The sequence below is a fragment of the Magnolia sinica genome, chromosome 13, assembly GCF_029962835.1.
Source record: "Magnolia sinica isolate HGM2019 chromosome 13, MsV1, whole genome shotgun sequence".
NCBI classification, from domain to species: Eukaryota; Viridiplantae; Streptophyta; class Magnoliopsida; order Magnoliales; family Magnoliaceae; genus Magnolia; species Magnolia sinica.
In genome coordinates, this window is record NC_080585.1 from 52,281,896 (window position 1) to 52,306,727 (window position 24,832).

At 38.9% G+C, this 24,832-nt stretch overlaps 2 long non-coding RNA genes and 1 other non-coding gene across 3 annotated transcripts; all 3 read left to right on the top strand.

The window, feature by feature from the left end:
* Positions 1–194: 194 nt before the first annotated feature.
* LOC131223762 (uncharacterized) lies at positions 195–2,059 on the top strand. Its single transcript, XR_009160663.1, has 2 exons — positions 195–1,376; positions 1,481–2,059. It is a non-coding gene; the product is annotated as an uncharacterized LOC131223762 (long non-coding RNA).
* Positions 2,060–2,276: 217 nt separating this feature from the next.
* On the top strand, positions 2,277–3,652 carry LOC131223761 (uncharacterized). The gene is made up of 3 exons (XR_009160661.1): positions 2,277–3,020; positions 3,121–3,207; positions 3,294–3,652. It is a non-coding gene; the product is annotated as an uncharacterized LOC131223761 (long non-coding RNA).
* A 17,968-nt stretch (positions 3,653–21,620) lies between these two features.
* On the top strand, positions 21,621–21,727 carry LOC131224541 (small nucleolar RNA R71). The gene has a single exon (XR_009161016.1). It is a non-coding gene; the product is annotated as a small nucleolar RNA R71 (small nucleolar RNA).
* The last annotated feature ends 3,105 nt before the right edge of the window (positions 21,728–24,832 follow it).

The following is a 24,832-nucleotide window of genomic DNA, read 5'->3' on the forward strand; positions in this document are numbered from 1 at the left end:
AATATTTGATATGGGCTTGAGGAATGCTAAAGAAGCTTGCTGAACTATGCTTGTTGCAGGCCAGGGGAGCTAGCAAGAAAGAAATGCAGGCCAATGGAAAGAAAGCTGGTTAGTATTTGGTTTGTGAGATGTCAAAACGGATGAATGATGTGGAGGTTGCTTAGTGGTAGACACTGAGATCATGGCTTCGACTGCTCATGTGGGGTGTGTGTGTGCGTGTGTGTATAATATATACAAAAAAAAAAAAAACAGCACGCTCATATTAAGATTGATTTTTTTTTTTTCCTTCTTTCATTTCTGTGGTTTGTGTTTATCCCTCTTCAATCTCTCCAAAATTTCTGATTTTATTTTTTCTTTTTCAGAATTACAGGTTCTTCCATTTATAGATTACTCTATCTTAACATTCAAAGGTGGAAAAAAATGAGCTATATCATGTTAATATGAACCAATATTTGACTTTAATGGTGCAACAGGTGATACATTCAATCCATGGTGATAAGAATTTTAGTATTGTACTGCTGAATCTTTATAAGTGATACATTCATGATAAGTTATTCAATGAATCATGATTTTGAATCTTTGAATTGGTGCTGAAATGGTCTGGTTAGGGTGGAATTTCAGTCATCTTCTTTTTTTTTTTTTTTTTTTTTTGCAGCTGAGTTTTTGCTGAGTGGTTTTTTATTAGGTTTTTAAATGAAGAAGCTAAAAAGCTCTTCTTTTTTGCTTTATTTCTCATGAAAATGGTGGTTCTGGTGTGAGAATTTTAGGTGGGAGGTTCTCTTATTGTGTTGAAATTGTTTCTCATTTGGCTTTTACTTTTGTGTTTGCGTTGGTTTTGTGTATGAAACTTCATGTGGAAATTACTGGCTTTTGGGTTATGGTGGTTTTGGTATATTATCTTTGACAGTGAGAAGAGGGTAAGAGATTTTCAGAGTGGAAGAAAGGATGGAAAGGAGAGATTTCCTGTTTTGGGAACTAACTTTGCTGGATTTGGTATGGATGGAAAGCTCCAACGCAAACCTTCTTCTTCTATCATACACTATGAAGGTCAGTTGGGTTCTCTTATTTTTATTTTTTGATTTTTAACTCCCTTCCCTTCACGCATCATCTGTTTGCTAGGATCGTCTTGGCACAAGTTTAATAATAAATTATATATGCTTGTTCGGATTGGCTTGAAATGATGAGGAGTTTGTTCTTTTGAGGTTTCTATGAGATTTTGAAAGCCAATTGCATGGACAAAGTCCACGGCTAGACATAAAGATTTTGTTCACCGGCCATAAGGTTCCATTTAACAACTGGCTCTGATGTGTATGTGCACCAATTAGGAACTCTACCCAATCCATGGTGCTAGTTGTTAAAGGGCACTACAAGGCTCTGTATGGATTTTCCTGTTGACTTCTTCCATGTGCTAAATTTGTAAAAAAATTTATAAGAAAAAAAAATGATGGTCATAACCTTGGTTTTTAAACCCAGAAATCAGAATGTATCAGACAGTCGAACTGGATCGAGAGCAATGTAACAGCTATTCAGCAAATGCAAAGAGCATTACCAGGAGCATTTTGTAACAGATTTGGTCGCCATTATCAGCTCTATTTTAGAACTTGGAGAACTTGCAAACGAAGTGCTTGAAAGCCACAATGTATTACAAGATCAGTTGCAGGCCTCTCAGATTTGTTCTCAGGTACTCGAATCACTGGATGTAAAATGCAGTGTATCTTCAACCATAAAAGTTGGGAGTATGAAACAAATCCATGTATTCATTAAATATTCAAACTTCAGCAGTCAAAGGAACAAAGAAAGAGGGCGTTCAGAAAGGAATGCATGTAGCCAACTGATACTTCTGTTGAGGAGACATCTGATACTTCAGAAAGGAATGCCTGCACCAGTAATGAAAGAGATCAGCTTGAGTTCATGCATGTATTTACTTTTTTGGATTTTCTATTGGTCTTTTTTTGGTAGGAAGTGAGGTAAAGGGAAGTATTTTAGCATGGGTATGATGACAGTTCGAATTGTTGTCATGTATGTCCAAGTATAATATAATGACTATTTGAGATGCCTATCAATTTCATATTCCCTGCGTATCAACTATCAAACCCTACAAGAGTACCCAAGATTTTCTTTTCATATGCCAGACAGTACGATCGAGAAATTGTTGATACAGAAAATTTTTAGCATTGCATTAGTAGATGCATATACATCGTGATGAAAATTTCATTCAAAATCTAGCTTTGCCAATCTTAATTCTTGCGGCAAGGTGAAGGGAATTTAGATTAATACAACATCATGTATTCTAAGCTTATTTGATTTTTTATTTTTATTTTTATTTGGTGAAAATCAATAAGAGTTTAGTATATTATGTTGCCGACATCTTGGTAGTACAACAGATGTGGTTGATGACTTGCTAACTTGCACTTAGTCTTGTTAAGTCTGTAAAGGTGGCCTATTCATGTTTCTCTACTGGGAAAAGACAATTGATATCTCAAGCTGAGAAAACTGTTCACTGGCTGCATCTCACGAGACCCATTGTAAATGTCGTCATTGTCATGCAGCTTGGTTGCCGCTAATGTTTCTCTCAGCTTGGCTGCATCTCACGAGACCATTTTTCTCTTTCTTCATTTATCTGTTTATTTTGCAAAATACTATTGATATGGGTTCCATTTGATAGACCATTATAAAATCCAAAGCAGATGGATGTTATATTATTTGTAGTTCCACTTAAATTGATGTGTTCAACCAAAAGTGGGGTCTCTGTAGGTACGTTAAGTTAAAACTTCCAATTCTTTTGGTGCATAGTCTCCTACTTTATTTTATTTTTATTTCTTCATGCACCTGCTGCATTTGAATGAGTCAAGTTGAGATTTCTGTAAATGGACAAAAGTTACATTTAAACCATAGAAGTAGAAGTCTCTAACAAGGTTGTCACATTCATACCTTGGCAGGCATATCTATTTAATGGCTACTGGGAAGATATTGGGACCGTCAAGTCCTTTTTTGATGCTAACTTGGCTCTCACATATTAGGTAAATCTCCCGTGAACTACTTGTCCGTGTATAGTTTATTTTTTAGTTTGACAATTTTATTTTTTATTTTCAAATTGAAGCTGTCTAATGTTTGGTGAAGCCTCCCAAGTTTCAATTTTATGATCTGCCGAAGCCAATCTTCACGTCTCCTAGGTTTCTACCACCAACGAAGATAGAAAAATGATAGGTATGATGTGTATTTACTATTCTTGCTTATGAGCCTTTAACTCTTTGGTACAAATATTTACCTGTGCTTACTTATTATTACTACAGGTTTTGGACTCCATAATTTCACATGGATGCTTCTTAAGGGAATGCAATGTTGAACATTCCATAGTTGGGACACGCTCAAGACTGAAGTATGGGTCTGAACTGAAGGTAATTCATGTCTCATCCATGACACACTTCCTTGACAGAGATGTGTGAATGGTATCATGGTATGAACTCTTGTTGTTTTTCTTTCTTAGACATCTATTTGGTGACCCCCATGAAAGGATGATGACATCCCCCTATTTGAATTCAGTGAACCATGGGCTCCACTTGTAAAAACTTAAAACTCAAACAGATCTGTTCAATCTTTTGTGCTGAGCTATATTTGGATCAGTTTTTTTTTTTCTTTTTCTTTTTGGTTGAATGTGTAAAAACTTAAAACTCAAAAAGAGCTGTCTAATATTGCTCAAGTCATTAGGGTATAACCCATGTATGGAGGATTTCATGTTTCCATGCTCGAGCCGCCAACCAAAAATAGAGTTCTCAACCTATGGCTGGTCATGATGTGAGCTTGTGTTATTTGGATGGCAAAGAACCATCAATTCCACAAAACAATTGTTAACATTTTTTATAGTTGTTGTTCTTGCAATGAAAACAGGCACCATCATTATAAATTTTTTTATGTTTAGCAATAGCTACGGATTTTAGCCGTAGAGATATGAAAACCGTAGCAATTGCTAATATCAGCATATTGCTACGGATTTCATTCCACTTTTAGCTACTGATATTATCCGTAGCTGTAGATACATTTTGCTCCAGAAATTATAGCTACTGCCTTTTCCGATATCTATTGCTACGGATGTAAGCTATAGCCGTAGGTATACTTCGCTATGGAAATTATAGCTACGGCCTTTATCCGTATCGATTGATATCTATTGCTACGGATTTAATCTGTAGGTGTAGGTACATTTCGCCATAGAAATTAGAGCTAAGGCTTTTGGTTGTAGCGAATGATCTCTACTGCTATGGATATAATCCGTAGCAATTGGTTTTTGGATCTTTAGCTACCCCACTAATAGCGATGGACGTGCTATGGACTAGGTCCGTAGCAAAAGGTCTTTAGCTATGGATTTTGGCTGTAGCCTTTGCCCCTTTTTCTTGTAGTGTCTACTCCCTTTTTGTCTCGTATTTCCAAATCAAATTCTTGGAGTAGGAGAATCCATCTTATCAGGAGGGGCTTAATGTCATTCTTAGAAAGAAGGTACTCGAGCACCGCATGATTAGTGTAAATGATAATCTTAGATCTGATCAATTAGGATATAAATTTGTCCAAAGCGAATACTACGGCTAGGAGTTCCTCCTCTGTAGTAGAGTAATTCACTTAGCCAGAATTTAAAGTTCTACTTGCATAGTAAATAACATAGGGCTTCTTTTCTTTTCTCTGGCCTAACACCACCCCAATAGCATAGTCAGATGCATTACACATAATCTCAAAAGGTATGATCCAATCGGGTGGTGCATAATATGTGTAGTAGTCAACATGCCCTTGAGCTTAGTGAAAGCTTCTGGCATTACTTAGTCCACTTGTATGGTACATCCTTTTGAAGTAGATTATATAAAGGACGAGAGAGGTGACTAAAGTCCATTATGAATCATCTATAAAATCTAGTGGTCCTAAGAAGGATCGCACGTCCCGTATGCTCTTGGGTGGAGGTAGGTTAGAGATAAGGTCAATTTTAGCCTTGTCTACCTCAATTCCCTTGGACGAGATTATATGTCTAAGAACTATTCCCTTAGAGACCATGAAATGACACTTCTCCTAATTTAGTACCAAATTCCTTTCCTCACATCGTTTTAGAATATTTTTTAAATTTTCCAAACACTCCCTGAAGGATGGACCAAAGACAGAGAAGTTGTCCATGAAGATCTCTAAATAGTGCCCCACCATGTCGGAAAATATACTCAGCACGCGTCGCTGAAAAGTGGTAGGGGTATACGCAGTCCGAATAACATCCTTCAGTAAGTAAAGGTGCTATAAGGACATGTAAAAGTTGTCTTCTCTTCATCTTCAAGGGCTATCTCTATCTGATTATAGCCCGAATATCCGTCAAGGAAACAATAGTAAGAGTGACCAGGTAGCCTTTCCAAAATTTGATCAATGAAAGGCAAAGGAAAGTGGTCCTTCCTCGTGCAGGTATTTAATTTCCTGTAGTCAATTCACACTCTCTAACCAGTAGTAGCTCTAGTTGGCACGAGTTCGTTGTTGGCATTGGCTACGATGGTGATTCCAGACTTCTTAGGCACTACCTGAGTTGGACTCACCCATTGACTATCGGATGTAGGGTATATAATACCCACATCCAACAACTTAAGTATGTCGACCTTAACCATTTTCTTCATGTTTGGATTTGATATATATTGTGGTTGCTGGGAGGTCTTCGTATTATCCTCAAGATGAATTGGGTGAGTACAATCAAAGGGTCAATTCGCTTGAGGTCCGCAACCGACCATCCGAGGGCTCCTTTGTGCTCAATGAGAGTAGAGATAAGCATACTCTCCTGTTCTTACTCAAGGTGGGAAGAAATCACCACCGGGTATGTCTCATCTTGACCTAAATAGACATATTTAAGATCAGATGGCAAAGGTTTTAAGTCAAGCTTCGATGCTTTGAAGCTAGACGGTAGAGGCACAACATTAGTTTGGGGCAATTTTTCAAATTGTGGCCTCCACTGATTACCTTCAAGTACCGGTGCAGCATCAAGTAAGGCATCCATCTCCCTAATCATGTCATCATCTAAATCAGGGGAGTGGGCCAAGCACGTCTCTAGAGGGTCAGAGGATAAGGTCATTAGAGCTCTATTTTTCATGAAAGAGTCTACCATGTTAATATCATGGGCCTCGTCATCATCATCTACCTGTCTACTCATGTTGAAAAAGATATTGAGCTCCAATGTCATATTTCTATAAGATAAATTCATAACCCCATTCCTACAATTGATGATAGCATTGGATGTAGCAAGGAACGAGTGAGCAAGTATGATAGGAAATTGAGTGCTCATGTCTGCGATGGGCTGAGTATCCATGACAATAAAATCTACTGGATAGTAGAATTTATCAACTTGAACTAATACATCCTCAATCATCTCTCTTGGTACACGAACTGAACGATCAACAAGTTGTAATATGGTCTGAGTGGGTTTTAATTCACCTAGACACAATTGTTCGTAGACCAAGTAAGATATCAGATTTATGCTCGCCCCTAAGTTAAGAAGTGCGTTCTCAATTTAGTGATAACCAATTACACAAGTGATAGTTGGGCTACCTAGCTACCTAGATCTTTATATTTTTGTGGCACATTTTTCTTGAGGATGGCACTCACTTTTTCTGTCAGAAAAATTTTCTTTTTGATACTTTGCTGCCTCTTGGTTGTGCATAGGTCTTTCAAAAAATTAGCATATGAAGGAATTTGCTTTACAACATCCAGAAGAGGGATGTTGACCTTCACTTGTTTCAACGCCTCTAGAATATCCTATGAGCTAGAGGTTTTGGTGTAATTAACCGCTGGGGGAATGGAGCAATGGGCTTGCTCAAAGTTTCTGGTTCTAATCCATGTGGAATAGTGCTAGGTCTATTATCCGTGTCTTCTTCCGAGTGCTTAGACTTTTCAGCTTTTACCAGAATAGATTTGTCAATTGTTTTTCCACTCCTAAGAGTGGTGATAGACTTGGCTTGCTCCATTGGATTTGAAGAGCTTGGTTCACTAACTCCGTTTTATGGTTTAGGATTGGGGATAGGTTGAGTTGGAAGGATCCCTTTCTCCATAACCATAACGCGTGAGTATATCTTTTGTATAGCATTTGTAAGTTCTTGTAAGGCTTAGAGAGTACTTTGCTGGATAAGCTCTTGAGTTTGTGTGGGATTTTGAACCAATTCCTCTTGAGGTTTCCCTTGATTTAAGAATTGGTTAGGGATTCCTTAAGGAGTAGTAGTTTGTCCATTCCTACAACTGAAGTTTAGATTGTTTCTCCAACTTGAATTGTATGTATTTGAAGTGGGTCCTTTGAAAGGTCTTTGGTAGTTGTTCATGGCATTCAATTGCTCATTCAATATTTCTTGAAAAATAGGTATTGTTAGACAATTTTCAGTTGTATGAACCTTACAAGCACAAATACTGCAAACAACTTCCTTAGCCTTATCCTTCTTAAGTTCCATGGCCTTGAGTTTCCTTCTGAGACTGGCCACTTTAACATTTATATCGTCTTCCTCTTCAACAAGTATATTCCGCCCTTCTCCTTTGATTGAGTAGGTTTAGAAGTGGTGTTAAGTCTTGGGGAGATGTCCCATGATTGTGCGATTTCAGCGAGTTTGTTAAAGTAATCCCATACATCATCGACATCTTTGTTCATGAATTCCCCATTGTACATTGTCTTGATGAATTGGTGCATGGAAGATGTTAGTCCTTCATGGAAGAAATTTGTTATGCACCACATTTCAAAACCGTGTTGTGGGCATGAACTGACAAGATCCTTGAACCACTCTTAACATTGGAAGAATGTTTCATCTTCCTTTTGGGAGAAGTTCATGATTGACTTTCTGATGTGCTCGTCTTATGATAGGGGAAGAATTTCTTTACGAACTCCTTTGTCATGTCATTCCATCTGCCAATAGTCGTGGACTTAATGAATTCAACCACATCTTAGCATTTTCTTTTAAGAAGAAAGGAAAGAGTTTCAGCAGTTGCCCGATTTCGGTTGGACCGAACTTAAGTTGTTGGTCGGACCAAATTAATCTTTGGTCGAACCAAATTATTTCAGTGCTGGAGGTTGCACCGAATCCTCCCTTCAGTTGAACCGAACATGGGTTCGGTCAGACTGAATTAACTATCAATTGAACCGAATTTACTTTCAAATTTCATCGTTGGTTGCTGGACTGTTTCGTGCGATTTCAGTCAGACTGAACTTGTCTGTTTTCTGCTACCGATTCTGTGATCTTTCGAGTCCTTTCTTCAACTTTTATACTTGGTTTCCTTAGATCTTTGGCATGTGAGCTCTTTATTCTTGGTCTCCTAAGATGCCTCCTTTACCTTGGTGATTCTTGAGCATTGAATCCATGCTTTTGGTATTCTTTTCAATCCAAGCTCTCAGATTCACCTTGTGACACAAACATGTATAAAATATACCATTAAGCATTATCATGTTCATAAAACCAAGATATAAATAGGGGAGAGTACTTAATATTTGACACTCAACACCGAGTTCAATAAACTGTGGGGTCAGATCAGTGATATGCGTCAAGTCATACCACACACATGTTCCGACCTCAATAAACACGATGCTGGAGAAAACGGAGCTCTCGTTCACTGCCGACATTATGCACGCTCAACTCCCATCTAGGTTCTGGATGCCACATATTGTCCTTTACTCTGGAACAACCGATCCAACCGAGCACTTAGGATCGTTAAGGGCATGGATGGAACTCCACGGTGCGTCGATCGCGGTCATGTGCCCATCATTCTCCCTAACCCGAACAAGAACAACTCAAAAATGGTTCAAGCAGTTGAACGCACAGTCCATCAGCTCCTTCATGCAGCTTAGCGAGGCATTCATCACTGATTCCATCAGAGGGAAGGAAAGGCTTTAATCGACTACCCACCTCCTCACCATCATGAAAAAAGATGGTGGGCTATTGAAAGACTACATCAAATGCTTCAACCTAGAAGCCATGCAAATCGAGGGCTATTCAGATCAAATAGCCCTGACTGCCATGATGGGAGGCCTAAGGGAAGGAAAATTCCTTTTTTGTCTCAGCAAAAACCCTCTAACAACATTATCCGATCTCCTCAACCGAGCTCAGAAATATTCTAACACTGATGAGCTTTTTAGCTCGCGAAAAGAAGCTCGGAACAAGGGTAGCTCGACCAAAGAAAAGAGACCCAAGGAAGAATAGGCCAAGGCCACCAGCAACAAGAGGAGAAAAGATGATCAGCCCACGAGAAGTCAGCATCCAAACAGATGACCTAATAGTAGGTTCAGTTCATACACTTCTCTCAATGTGACGCCCGAGTAGGTCCTCATGGAAGTTATCGATAAGGGAATCCTCAAATGGCCGAACAAGATGAAATCTGATGCCGACAAGCGAGATAAGTGGAAGTACTGCCACTTCTACCGTGACCACAACCATTCGACCAATGAATGCTTCAACCTAAAAGAATAGATTGAGGCCCTCATCCGCAATGGACACCTGCAAGAATACGTCAGCAAAAAGGAAGAGAGAGCTGATCGGAAGAATGACCAGCCTATTAACAATGAACCTACCGAGGAAATCCGCACCATCTTCAGCAGACCCGTCGAGTGGGAGACTCAAACAGAGCATGTAGAGCTCACACCCAGAGTATTAGTCACTGCAGCTCAGATCATCAAATCAATGTCACCAGCAGACCTTTAGAAGAGCAAAAAGTAATGCCTGGTGAGCTAACTTTCACCGAAGAAGACACCCAAGGAGTCAATCACCCTTATGAGGACACATTAGTAGCAACTATGATCGTAGCCAACCACATGGTGTTTCATATATTGGTCGACACCGATAGCTCAGCCGACATCCTCTTCGTCGAGGCCTTCGAAAAAATGGGAGTCGTAAGAGCCCAACTCCGACCTGTCAAAACTCCCTTCTAAGGATTCACAGGTTACAAGGTCACCTCGGAAGGGTCCATATTGCTTCTCGTAACAATAGGGGAAGGGCAAAATCAATTAACAACAATGGTCAACTTCCTTGTAGTCGTTTTCCCCTCCGTCTACAACATCATCCTCGACCGACCATCCCTTAACGCCCTACATGCTATGGTATCCACATACCACCTTGCAATGAAATTCTTGATCGAATACGGTGTAGGAATGGTAAGAGGAGATTAGCAAGAAGCACGTCAATGTATTCTACTGCCTTAAGGACACTACATCAGATAATGACTGTCATGTCACTCGACCCCTGAGAAGAGAGTTGAAAGAGGGACTCTGGTTGAGGACCTTATAGCCATCCTTCTCACCAACTCTGACCCGACCCGAACGGTCCAGGTTGGCTCATCACTAGCTCCAGCCTTGTGGGGAAAACTCGTGGATCTCCTCCAATGACATGTTGATGTGTTCGTTTGGTCCCATGAACAGCGTTACACCATCATCGGAGAGGAGGTCGACAAGCTCCTGAAAGCAGGTTTCTTCAAAGAAATACACTACCCCGACTAGATTGCAAACATCGTCTTGGTGAAAAAGTCCAATGAGAAGTGGTGGGTCTGTATTGATTACATAGACCCGAACCAATCCTGCCCTAAGGATAGTTTTTCCCTCCCAAGGATCGACTAATTCGTCGACAACTTAGCCGGGCATGAGCTTCTAAGCTTCATGGACGCCTACTCAGGCTACAATTAAATTGTCATGCACCCCTATGACAAGCAGAAGATGACCTTTATCACCAACAAAGGGCTTTACCGCTACAAGGTCATACCCTTTGGGTTTAAGAATGCTGCGGCAACCTATCAGCGACTCATCAACAAGATGTTCGCTTGGCAGATCGGACGCTCCATGGAGGTCTACGTCAATGACATGCTAGTAAAAAGCATCAGAGCTGCAGACCACATCACCGACCTCGAGGAAATGTTCACAATTTCACGAAAATACCGGATGAAGTTAAATCTAAGCAAATGCACCTTTAGGTCAGTTTGAGAAAATTCCTCGAATTCTTAGTCAATTGAAGAGGGATAGAGGCAAACCTTGACAAAATCCAAGCTCCGCTTGACATGACCTCGCCCAAGACGATGAAGAAAATCCAATGCCTCACAAGGACAATTTCCACACTCAACCATTTCGTCTCTAGAGCTACGATAAATGTCTTCCCTTTTTTAAACCATTGAAAGGAAAACAAAGGATAGAGTGGATGAAAAAGTGCGAGCTCGCTTTCCAAAAACTCAAGTAGTACATGGGCTCTCCGCCCCTAGTCTCAAAGCCCGAGTAAGGAGAGTCGCTTCTGCTATACTTGGCAGTTTTCACAGCCATAGTCTGCTTGGCCCTCATCCAGGAATAAGAAGGGAAGCAGCTACGAGTGTATTATGTCACTATAGGAAATTGGTCTTTTACTGACGACATAATTCATCGGTATTTCATCTTTTTTCGTCGGTAATGATTATTACCGACGAAATATGTTGTTGCTAAAATCGTCATAATAAGACCGTGGCTAAAGGCTTTTCCTGACGAAATATGACTTCGTCGGCAATGATAGAACAAATACTGACGAATAAAATCGTCGGCCAAACATGTTACTTTTGGTAGGAAAAAACAATATATTTCGTCGGTAAACACAGCTTATACCGACGAATATCTTCGTCGGTAAAACAATAATACTAACGAAATAATTCGTCGGTATAAGTCCACTAATACCGACATTACCGATGAGTATGTTGGTCTACATAAGCCCACTATTACCGATGAAATAATTTGTCAGTATATCTGATGTATAGATCGTTGGTATAAATTTTTGTATTAATTTGTATTGTTGGTATAAATTTTTGTATTAATTTGTACCTACGAAATATTTCGTCAGTATAAGTTTTCAACCTACTATTACCAATAAAATATTTCATCGGTAATAGTTGTTTCTTCCTGGTTTCATTTATTTTCAAAATTCAGGAAAAAATTCCTGATAGACACCTATAAATACACCTGTTACAATACATTTTCATCATATTCACATCCAGATCCATCCAAACACAAACTACATCAATCCAAACACAAACCACATCCATCCATACACAAACAATCTTATCCACATTACATTCATCCACGCACAAATACATATAAGTTTAACATTCATATATAAAATAAATCATAAATAAATTTTTTTTAAAAATCACGAAAATGAAGGGAGAGGTGGTGGGGCATCAGTGGTAAAGCGTGCAGCGAGAGCCTAAAACATTTCCTGCATCCGTCGCTCATGCTCCACTCGCATCTCCTCGATCCTCCTCTCTTGCTTCTCCCATCGCCTCTCCTCCTCTCTCCACCTCTGCTCCTCCTCCTCCCTACGCCTCTACTCCTCCTCCCTCTGTCTCTCCATTGCTCTTTGATCTCATCGATGACGACCCGTATCTGCTGAACCTCTCTCTCTGCAATATCAGCTCGGCATAGGGTGCTCTCCCCAAATCGGCTGGAGGCAATTGGTCGTAGCTACTGAACCTCTCTCTCTACAATGGACTGACATCTTCCATGCGTCAATTGGTCGAGATGATGTGTAATGGGAAATTCATGAACAAAGATGTCGATGATATGTGGGACTACTTTGATAAACTTACGCACAATCTGGTGACATCTCCCTAAAACCTAACACCACTTCTAAGCTTACTCAATCAAAGGAGAGGGGCAGAATATATATTTTGAAAGAGGAAGATAATATAAATACTAAAGTGGTCAATCTCACAAGGAAAATTGAGGCCATGAAACTTAAGAAGGATAAGGCTAAGGAAGTTGTTTGAGGTATTTGTGCTTGTAATGTACATACAACTAAAAATTGTCCAACAATATGTGCATTTCAAGAAATATTGAATGAGCAATCGAATGCCATGAACAACTACCAAAGACCTTTCCGTGAACCCACCTTAAATACATATAACTCAAGTTGGAAGAACCATCCAAATTTCAAATGGAGGAATGAACAAACTGCTACCCCTCAAGGGAACCTTAACCAAATATTAAATTAAAGGAACCTTCAAGAGGATCCGGTCTTGAAATATATTCAAAATCAAGAGCTTTTTAATCAGGGTATGTTACAAGCCTTTTAAGGCCTTACAAAGGCCATGCAAGGGCTTGAGATGAACAAATCAATAGGGGAGAAAGGGATCCGCCGGCCCAATCTCTCCCCAACTTTAAACTGCAATATGAAATAAGTGACCCAAGCTCTTCAAGTTAAATGGAGCAGGATAAATCTATCACCACTCTTAGGAGTGATAAGATTATTGAGAAAACCATTCTGGCAAGAGCTGAAAAGCCTAAGGACCCGAAAGGAACTGAGAATGATGGACCTATCAATGCCCCACATGAGGAAAAAGCGGAAAAGTGAGTAAGCCAATTGCACCATTCCCCCAACGGTTGATTGCACCAATACCTCTAGCTAACTCATAGAATATTCTAGAAGTGCTAAAACAAGTGAAAGTCAACATCCCTCTGTTGGACGTTGTGAAACAAATTCCCTCTTATGCCAAATTTCTGAAATATTTATATACAACTAAGAGACGACAGACTATTCAATAGAGAATTTTTCTGACAAAAAAGGTGAGTGTCATCCTCAAGCAAGATGTGATAAAAAAAAATATAAAGAACCTGGTAGCCCAACTATCACTTGTATAATAGGGAATCACCAAATATAGCACGTACTTCTGGACTTGAGAGTAAACATTAATTTGATTCCTTTCTCAGTATACAAATAATTGGGTCTAAGTGAATTAAAACCCACCTGGACCACATTACAACTTGTTGATCGTTTGGTCCATGTACCGAGAAGGATAATCGAGGATGCATTGGTCTAGGTTGACAAATTCTTCTATCTGGTAAATTTTATTAACCTGGATACTCAACCCATCATAGATATGAGCATTCAGATCCCTGTCATCCTTGGTCATCCATTCCTAGGTACATCAAATGCCATAATTAATTGTAGGAATAGAGTTATGAGTTTATCTTTAGGAAACATGACGTTGGAGCTCGATATCTTTTTCAACATGAGAAAACATTCAAAAGATGTTGACAACATCCACAACATTAACATGATCAACTCTTTCATGAAAGATAGAGCAACCCTGAATCTATACTCTGATCCTCCAGAGATGTCTTAGCCCACTCCCCTGATTTGGATGATGACATGATTTGGGAGATGGATTTCATGCTTAATGCTGCACCAGTACTTGAAGTTATTCAGAGGAGGCCACAATTTAGGAAATTACCCCGAACCAAAGTAGTGCTTCTATCGTCTAGTCCTAAGGCACCAAAGTTTGACTTAAAATCATTACTTGCTGATCTTAAACATGTTTACTTAGGTCAAGATAAGACATATCCGGTGGTGATTTCATCCCACCTTGAGAAAGAACAGAAGAGTATGCTCATTTCTACTCTCGAAGAAGATGGAGTGTTCATAACCCCAAGTGTAGGGTCGCGATGTAGTAATAATGTCGGTGAGACCGAAGTCGAATCCACAGAGACTAATCTTGTATGTTTTCTGAAAGCAACTAGAAGAAGAAGTACAAAAAGATGAAAACCTAAATCTGAAATATTTGAGAGTAATTGTGAGAGATTTATTGAAAAACTTAAGAAATCCAAAGGTGGGAAACTAGCATTTCCAAGTACCCACTTGTAAAGATCAGGGAGATCTATGCTTGATTCAAGTCACATGATTGGAATCGGAGTCCCATCCTATCCAATTGGAAAATATCTCAGTAAAATCAAATCTGAACTTCCTTTGACCTAGTTCTTCATGGATGAGAGGTGTGAGAACTGGAAGTGATTCCATCACAAAACCATGCCCATGAGACAAGGCAAATAATAGGATTTACCAATCTGGGAGAATTATGAAAGTTAGGGATGATTCCATCATCCAACCATGCCCAAGGGACGATGGTGAACAAAAGGATTTCCTAATTTCACAATCCCAATACATGAAAAGAACATACTCAAAGCTATCGCAAATCTATTGTAATTTGAGTCACAACAAACCATTAAAAACTGAAAGTATTCCTTATAATCAAACTAAAATCAAAGAGAGTTTAATATAAACATGAATCAAAGCAATAGAAACATCCCATCACGCTATAATCTTCACCTCTTACCCTAGCTAAGAGGTTTAACCAACCATAGACATGATTGAACTAGAATCTCTTAATAAAAGCATAAAAACAACCAAGGAAAAGGGAAGAAAAAACTCTTGCGGACGGCTTCTCCGTGCTTTTGTTCCACTCCTCAAACCCTAGAAGATGCTTAGGGATGCCCTAGGGACCCCTATTTATAGTTTTGTAACTTAAACTTTTGCACTGAGTTGGAAAAATCCGGAAACTGCTTCAAATTTCCGTAATTTGTGTGTTATCCGCGTAACCTAGGACTGGTTAAGGGCACCTTCGACTGGTTGAGCAAATCCCAGGATTGGTCGAGGATGACATGATTTTAGAGGTTTTAGTTGATAGAGTTCGAGTCGAGGAATCCTCGACTAGTCGAGGAACTAGTCGAGCGAGAGCTAGGACTGGTCGAGCCGGAGCTAGGACTGGTCGAGCGTAGGTAGGACTAGTCGAGCCGGAGACAGGACTAGTCAAGGATCATCGAATTTCACTTCAAAACTCCGATTTTCTTCATTCTTATCTTGGTTTTCTTGGATCTTCAGTATGTGCATTCTTCATTCTTGGTCTTGAAAGATCCATTCTTGACTTTAGTAATTCTTGAGTGTTAAATCCATGCTTTTAACATCCTTTTCAATCCAAGCTCTTGAATTCACCTTGCAACACAAATATGATTAAATTAGAACATTAAACATTATCATGTACATAAAACTAGGTAATAGATGGGGTCCAATATGCAATGTTTGACCCTCAACACAATCCCCAACCAGCATTTTGCTAGTCTCGAGCAAAGTATGTGAAAAATGAACCTTAATGCGCAATGTTCAAACCTTTTTCAGGAAACGATCTTTTTATGTAATCAAGTATGAATGAGTAGACTCAAGATGAGAATTTGAGATATTGAGAACCTAGAGTTGAATCACATAAGCAATCAATTAAATAAGTCCTTTATCTACTAGGTTAGAGCTTGGTTTTCATATCAAGTTTTTCAAAGTGCTAAGTGAAAATACTATCTTTTCATAATGTTAGCCATGCTCATCACTTCAAGATTGGTTAAAAACACAAGTAATGATTTTAAACTTATCCCCTTTTTCCTTTTTCTAGTTTTTGATTTTATATCGATGGTCATTTGTATTCATTCCTCTTCTTTAGAAATTACATCATTTTTAAAGACATTTTTCATTTCCCTCAAAGATGTCATTCTTCATTCTTTATGACCTCTTTGTCGATCTCCTATTTTTTAACTGGTTCTTTTTCTTCTTTTAAGCTGGATAAAATTCTTCAGACTTGGTTCTCAATATCTTTCAATGATCATCATACTAACAATTATAAAATCTAGTACTATTGATAGAAAACAATTTAACATAATATTCGAACTTACTCTCAATCAATTGAATGTAAGAACCATAAGTGATAGGTCACCTAGTTGCTCCAACTCCAACATTTCAAAATTCAATTTCTAGCATATCATCATACACAAAATAGTCTTAAAGTCTTACATCCATAACTTATCACTCTCCAAATAGATAAACATTGAAAATTTTTCAAAAATTTTACAAATTTTACTCAAAAATTAGAAAACACTGATTAGTTTACCTAATCTCCCATCCCCAACCTAAAATCTATATTGTCCTCAATGTAAAAGAAATAAGCATGATTTACAAAAGAGACAACGTAATTGAAGGAGAAGTGATGGAAAGATAGTACCTGATGAAGGAATTTTGAAGCTTTTTCCAAAGGATCTCAGCGTGAAGGTGGGTTGCATAAGTGTTAAACCAACAAAAAGCAAACTATCCTAAAACAGCGGAAAGTAAATTATCCTATTCCTATGAAAGCGATAAACCTACCTATACCTCCATCAGACTAGGAGATTAATCCTAGTAGACAGGATCATTCAGAGATATGGATATGTTCTCTGAATCAAATTTCTCAACAAATGGCTTTAATCAATGTCCATTTACTTTGATTCATTGTCATTGTTTGGATTCTGAATCTCGACAGCCCTATGATGATAAACATTGGTAATAGTGAATAGGCTGGTCCAACGAGATCATAGTTTGCCCAGAAAGAGATGTAACTGAGAATTATACAAAATGACCTTCTGACTTAGTGTGAATGATTTTCGAAGAATGTGTTAGTTATGAAACACCTTCATCATGTCCTTGTAAATTCTCGAGTTCTTGTATGCATCGTTCTGGATTTCTTCAAGTTCATTTAACTAAAGTTTGTGTAGCGAGCAAGTGTTGTCCAGATTGAAGTTCAAATGATTGATCGCCCAGTAGGCTCTATGTTCCAACTCCACAGGCAAGTGGCTAGCCTTCCCATAGACAAGTCTAAAGGGAGACATTCCAATAGGAGTCTTAAATGCGGTACGGTAAGCCCATAAGGTATCAGTCAATCGGATTGACCAATCCTTTCGATCAGGGTTAATTGTTTTCTCAAAATATGTTTAATTTCCTTATTAGAAATTTCAGCTTGCCCACTTGTTTGTGGGTGATATAGAGTGCTCACCTTGTGACAGATGCCACATTTCTTCATTAAGTTCGCGAATGGCCTATTACAATGTGAGCCCCCATCACTAATGATGGCTCGAGGCATTTCAAACTAGGAAAGGATGTCTCTTTTAAGAATTTAATGACCGTTTGATGGTCATTGTTCTGGCATGGAATCGCTTCGACCCATTTAGTGACATGGTTTACTACTAGTAGAATGTATAAATTTCCAAAGGATTGGGGGAATGGTCCCATGAAATCGATGCCCCAATAATCAAATGCTTCAATGATCAGAATGGGATTCAAAGGCATCATATTTCAATGAGACAATGCTCCCAACTTCTGACAACGCTCACAAGCTTTGCAAAACTCAATAGTGTCCCTGAACATAGTGGACCAGTAAAAACCACACTGCAGAATCTTGGCCGTAGTCTTTTTAGCAGCAAAGTGACCACCACAAGCCTGAGAGTAAAAGGAGATGACTCTTTGATATTCATTGTTTGGCATGCATCTCCTTAAGATTTAGTCTAGGCAATATTTAAACAAATATGGATCATCCCAGAAGAACCTACGAACCTCGTTGAAGAATTTTTTTCTTATCTTGCGTAGTCCAATGTGTCGGCGTGAAACCTGTGGGAAGATAATTAACAATATCGACAAACTAAGGTGAATGGGAGACTTTGAACAATTGTTCATCAGGGAACATGTCATTTATATGTGTCGTCTCAAGGGAATCAGAGAGATCAAGGCGGAAAAGATGGTCAGCCACTACGTCTTCTACTCTCTTTTTATCATTTATTTTCAAATCGAATTCTTAGAGTAGGAGGATCCATCTTATCATGCGGGGCTTAGCATCATTCTTAGAAAGAAGATACTTAAGTACCGCATGATCTGTGTAAATGACGATCTTGGATCCGATTAAGTAGGACCTAAATTTGTTGAAAGCGAACACTATGGCTAAGATTTCATTTTCAGTAGTAGAGTAGTTCACTTAGGAAGGATTTAGGGTTTTACTTGCGTAGTGTATAACATAGAGTTTCTTATCTTTTCTCTGACCTAGGACCGCCCCAAGAGCATAGTCAGACGCGTCACACATAAGTTTAAAAGGAAGACTCCAATCGAGTGGCTGCATGATAGGTGTAGTGGTTAACATACCCTTGAGCTTAGTAAAAGCTTCCTGACATTGCTCAGTCCACTCGAATGGTGCATCCTTTTGAAGTAGTTACATAAAGGATGAGAGAGGTGACTAAAGTCCTTTATGAATCTCCTGTAAAAACAGGCGTGTCCTAGGAAGGATTGCACGTCTCGTATGTTCTTGGGTGGAGGTAGGTTAGAGATAAGATCAATTTTAGCCTTATCTACATCAATTCCCTTGGACGAGATGATATGTCCAGGGACAATTCCCTTACGAACCATGAAATGACACTTCTCCCAATTGAGTACTAAATTCTTTTTTTCACATCTTTTCATCATACAGTTAAGATTCTCCAAGCAATCGTTGTAAGATGGACCAAAGATAGAGAAGTCGTCCATGAAGACCTTTAGATATTGCCTCACCATGTCAGAAAAAATATTCATCATACATCATTGAAAAGTGACGAGGGCATTACACAGTCCGAATGGCATCCTTCGGTAAGCAAAGGTGCCAAAGGGACATGTGAACGTGGTCTTTTCCTGATCTTCAAGGGATATCTATATCTGGTTGTAGCCCAAATAACCATCGAGGAAGCAATAGTAAGAGTGACCAGTTAGCCTTTCCAAGATTTGATTGATGAAGGATAAAGGGAAGTGGTCCTTCCTCATGACGGTATTCTACTTCCTGTAGTGAATGCACATTCTCCAACCAGTAGTGATTCTAGTTGGCATGAGTTCATTAGTGGCATTGGGTACGATGGTGATTCTAGACTTCTTGGGAACCACCTAAGTTGGACTCACCCATTGGCTATCGAATATTGGGTATATGATACTTACATCCAATAGTTTAAGAACTTTGGCCTTAACCACTTCCTTCATGTTTGAATTTAGTCTACGTTGTGATTGTCAAGAGGTCTTCGCATTATCCTCAAGATAAATTTGGTGAGTAGAAATCAAAGGGTCAATTCCCTTGAGGTTCGCAATCAACCATTCAAGGGCTCATTTGTGCTCAATGAGAATAGAGATGAGCATACTCTCCTGTTCTTACTCAAGGTGAGTTGAATTCACCACCGGGTATGTCTCATCTTGACCTAAATAGATATATTTCAAATCAGAGGGCAAAGGTTTTAGGTCAAGCTTTGGTGCCTTGAGGTTAGACGGTAGAGGCACTACATTGGTTTGAGGTAACTCTTCAAATTGTGGCCTCCACCGGTTAACTTCAAGTACCGGCACATCATTAAGTATGGAACTTGTCTCCCTAATTGTATCACCATCTAAATCATAGGAGTGGGCCAGGCACGCCTCTAGAGGGTCAGAGGATAAGGTCAGAAGTGCTCTATCTTCCACGAAAAAGTCAATCAGGTTAATATTATGGAAATCATCATCATTCTCTAACTATTTGCTTGTGTTGAAAAAAATATTCAACTCCAATATCATATTCCCAAAAGAGATACTCATGACTCCATTCCTGCAATTAATTATTGCGTTTGAAGTGGCAAGGAATGGGCTGAGTATCCAGGATGATAAAATCTACCGAGCAGCAAAATCTGTTAACTTGGACCAACACATCCTCGATTATCCCTCTCAGTGCATGAACTGAGCAATCGGCAAGTTATAATGTAGTTCGGGTGGGTTTCAATTCACCCAAACATAGTTGTTCGTAGACCGAGTAAGGAATCAGATTTAAACTCGCTACTAAGTCAAGAAGTGCATGCTTAATCCGGTAGTTCCCAATTACACAAGCGATGGTTAGGCTATTGGGATCTTTGTATTTCTTTGTCACATCTTGCTTTAGGATGGCACTCACCTTTTCAGTTAAGAAGATTTTCTTTTGAATATTTTTTCATCTTTTGGTCGTACACAAGTCTTTTAGAAATTTGGCATATGAAGGTATTTGTTTAATTGCATCCAGTAGAGGGATGTTGTCCTTCACTTGTTTCAACACCTCTAGAATACCCTGACAGTTAGAGAAAGGTTTTGGTGCAACCAACTGTTGGGGGAATAGGGCAATCGGCTTGCCTTGAAGTTCCAGTTCTAATTCTTGTGGAGTAGTGTTAGGTCTATCATCGTTGTCTTATTTCGGGTCCTTAGGCTTTTTAGCGCTAACCAGAATAGTTTTGTCAATGGTCTTCCCACTTCTAAGAGTGGTGATAGATTTAGCTTGCTCCATCTGATTTTAAGAGCTTGGATCACTCATCTCGTATTGCGGTTTAGGATTGGGGAGAGGTTAAGCAAGAAGCATCCCCCTTTCTATAACCGTAACACGTAAATCCATCTTTTACATATATTTTGTAAGTTCTTGTATTGCTTGAGTAAGCTCTTGAGTTTGTGTGGAATTTTGAACCGGTTCTTCTTGAGGTTTCACTTGATTTGGAATTTGATTGAAAAAACCTTGAGGAGTAGCAGTTTGTCCATTCCTCCAACTGAAGTTTGGATGATTTCTCCAATTAAGATTGTATGTATTTGAGGTAGGTCTATTGAAAAGTCTTTGGTAATTATTCACGGCATTAGATTGCTCATTCAACACCTCTTAAAAGGTAGGTATTGTTGGACAAATTTCAGTTATGTGAACATTGCAAGCACAAGTACCATAAACATTTTCCTTAACCTTATCCTTCTTTAGTTCCATGGCCTCAAATTTCCTTATGAGATTAGACACTTTAGCATTAATATTATCATCCTCTTTCGGAAGGTATAATCCGCCCCTCCTTTAATTGAGCAAGCCTAGAAGTGGTGCTTGATTTTGGGTAAGTGTCCCATGATTGTGCGTTTTCAGCAAGTCTATCCAAGTAGTCCCACACATTATCGACATTTTTATTCATGAATTTCCCATTGCACATTGTCTCAACCAATTGGCGCATGGAAGATTTCAGTCCATCATAAAAAAAGTATGTAATGCGTCACGTTTTAAAACTGTGTTGGGGGCATAAACTGACAAGATCCTTGAATCGCTCCCAACATTAGAAGAAGGTTTCATCCTCTTTTTGGGCAAAGTTCATGATTGACTTTCTAAGGGTATTCGTTTTATGATATGGAAAAAAATTCTTTATGAATTCCCTTATCATGTCATTCCATGTGCCAATAGATCTGGGATGTAGTGAATGCAACCATGTCTTATCTTTCTCTTTCAAAGAAAAGGGAAAGAGTTTCAGTCTGACCATGTCCTCGGACACATTTATAAAATATAAAGTGGTTATGATCTCATTAAACTCTTTCAAGTGCAAATATGAACTTTTAGATTCAAGTCCATGGAATTTTGAAAGGAGTTGTATCACCCCTGGCTTGATATCCATGTGTCCCATATTTTCTAAAAAAACCATGCATGAGAGCGTGCTCACCCCCACCAGTTGTAAATAATCTCACAAAGTACAAGGCGGGGGTGTTTGATCCACCTCATTCTCATCCTGGACTTCCTCAACCCGAGGTTGAGGTTTTCTTCCCGGTTGATTGACCGGTTGATTTGCAGCCATAGCCTCAATTAACTCTGAGGATCTCGAGTGGTGTCTAACCCTGTGATGGATAGAAAACCCCTTAACCAATCCTCCTTCACTCAAAAGACGTCGAGTATTATCACGGATCCACTTGGCATGAAATACTCTCAACCCTTAATTTCAGATTCTAACATAAACCTAAAAGAGAAAGGAAATAGAAATCTAGAAATAGAAAGAGAGAGGGAATTGGGAAGAAGTTACCAAATTGGAAGTTCCTAATTAAAATCCTTTAAAACAAAACAAAACAAGTCATTTTATAAAAATAGAAATTCTAAAATTAGAAAGTTCCTAAAAATAAAAATAGAAAGTAAACTAGTTTCTAAAAACAAAAAAGGAAAGTTTCTAAAAAAAATAGAAAATAGAAAGTTTCTAAAAACTGATTAGGAAAGTTCTAAACCTATAATTAAAAAGTAAGTTAGTTCCTAAAAATAAAAGAAATCCTAGAATTAAAAAGTTTCTAAAAATAGAAAACAAACCCTAATCTAAAAATAGAAAATAGAAAAACCCTAATCTTAACCTAATTCTAAAACTAGCTAATCTCAGAAAAACACAACCGTTAATCCCCGGCAATGGCACCAAAAACTTGTTCACAACCCCAAGTGTAGGGTCGCGATGTAGTAATAATCTTGGTGAGACCAAGGTCGAATCCATAGGAACTAATCCGTGTGTTTTCTGAAAGCAACTACAAGAATAACTAGAAAAAGATGAAAACCTAAATCTGAAATATTTGAGAGTAATTGTGAGAGATTTAATAAAAAACTTAAGAAATTCAAAGGTGGGAAACTAAGGTTTCTAATGATCTACTTGTAGAAATCAGGGAGATCTATGCTTGATTCAAGTCACATGATTGGAATCGGAGTCCCATCCTATCCAATTGGAAGATATCTTAGTAAAATCAAATCTGAACTTCCTTTGACCTAGTTCTCAATGCATAAGAGGTGTGAGAACTGGAAGTGATTCCATCACAAAACCATGCCCCATGAGACATGGCAAACAACAGGATTTACTAATCCCATAAACAATCTGGGAGAATTGTGAAAGTTAAGGATGATTACATCATCCAACCATGCCCAAGGGACAATGGTGAACAACAAGATTTCCTAATTTCACAATCTCAATACATAAAAAGAACATACTTAAAGCTATTGTAGATCTATTGTAATTTGAGTCACAACAAACCATTAAAAACTGAAAGTATTCCCTATAATCAAACTAGAATTAATGAGAGTTCAATATAAACATCAATCAATGCAATAGAAACATCCCATCATGCTACAAGCTTCACCTCTTAGCCCTAGCTAAGAGGTTTAACCAATCATAGACATGATTGAACAAGAATCTCTTAATAAAAGCATAAAAACAACTAAGGAAAAGGAAAGAAAAAACTCTTGGTGACGGTTTCTACATGCTTTTGCTCCACTCCTCAAACCCTAGATGATACTTAGGTATTTATACATGCAGTACCTATCGTGAAAGAGTAAGGCAACAAATGGCTTTGGGGGGTGATGAATATTACTCCGGCACCTGCTCCTGTTTCCCGGGCTGCTCCATCAAAGAACATTTGCCATACGTTTGGCAATTCTGTCACCATGACCTGTTCATTAAGAAACTCATCGAAGATGGCTTCGCAATCCGTCAGAGGATGACCTGTTAGAAAATCCGCCACTGCCTGTCCTTTTACTATTTTTGCCGGTTCATACGTACTCGCATATTCTGACAACAGCAACATCCACTTCGCCAGCCTCCCTGACAACATTGGCCTTATCATCAAAAACTTGATGGGGTCTCTCGGGATATCATGGTTATGTCATGGGACAAACAATAATGTCTTAATTTCTGAACTGCAAATACCAATGCCAAACATATTTTTTCAATTGGTGTATAATTACATTCTGTGCCAATCAAGGTTCGACTTAAATAATAAAGTGCCGCTTCTTTCCCATCTTCGTTCACTTATGCCAATAAGGCCCCTAGTGAATTCTCGACTGCTAATATACATAAAATGAGAGGTCTTCCTTTCACTGGGGCCGTTAACACTGGGGGTTGTTTCAATAGTTCTTTTATAGAATCAAAGACGTTCTGGCAGAATTTATCCCATATGAATTCTGCTCCTTTCTTCATCATATGAGAAAACGGCTGCCATCTTCCTGCCAGGTTCGCGATGAAATGGCGGATATATGCTAACTTGCCTTGCAAGCTTTTTAACTCTTTCAACGTTTTTGGGGGTGACATATCTCGAATAGCTCTAACTTTTTCCGGATCTATCTCGATACCTCTGTGTCTCACCACGAAACTAAGGAATTTCCTGACGATACTCCGAACGCACATTTGGTCGGGTTCATCTTTAACTGTTTCTTTCTGATTCGGCGGAAGACTGGAGCCAAACGTTCACGGTGTTCCTCATGATGATTTGACTTGACCACCGAATCATCCACATAACACTCAACATGCTTGTACATCATGTCTTGAAATATATTTTGCATTGCCCTTTGATACGTCACCCCTGCGTTCTTGAGACGAACGACATGACTTTATAACAATATATCCCCAATGGGGTTCTGAAAGCCGTCGCTTCCTCATCTTCAGGTGCCATTCATATTTGAATGTAACCGACGTAGTCGTCCATGAAGG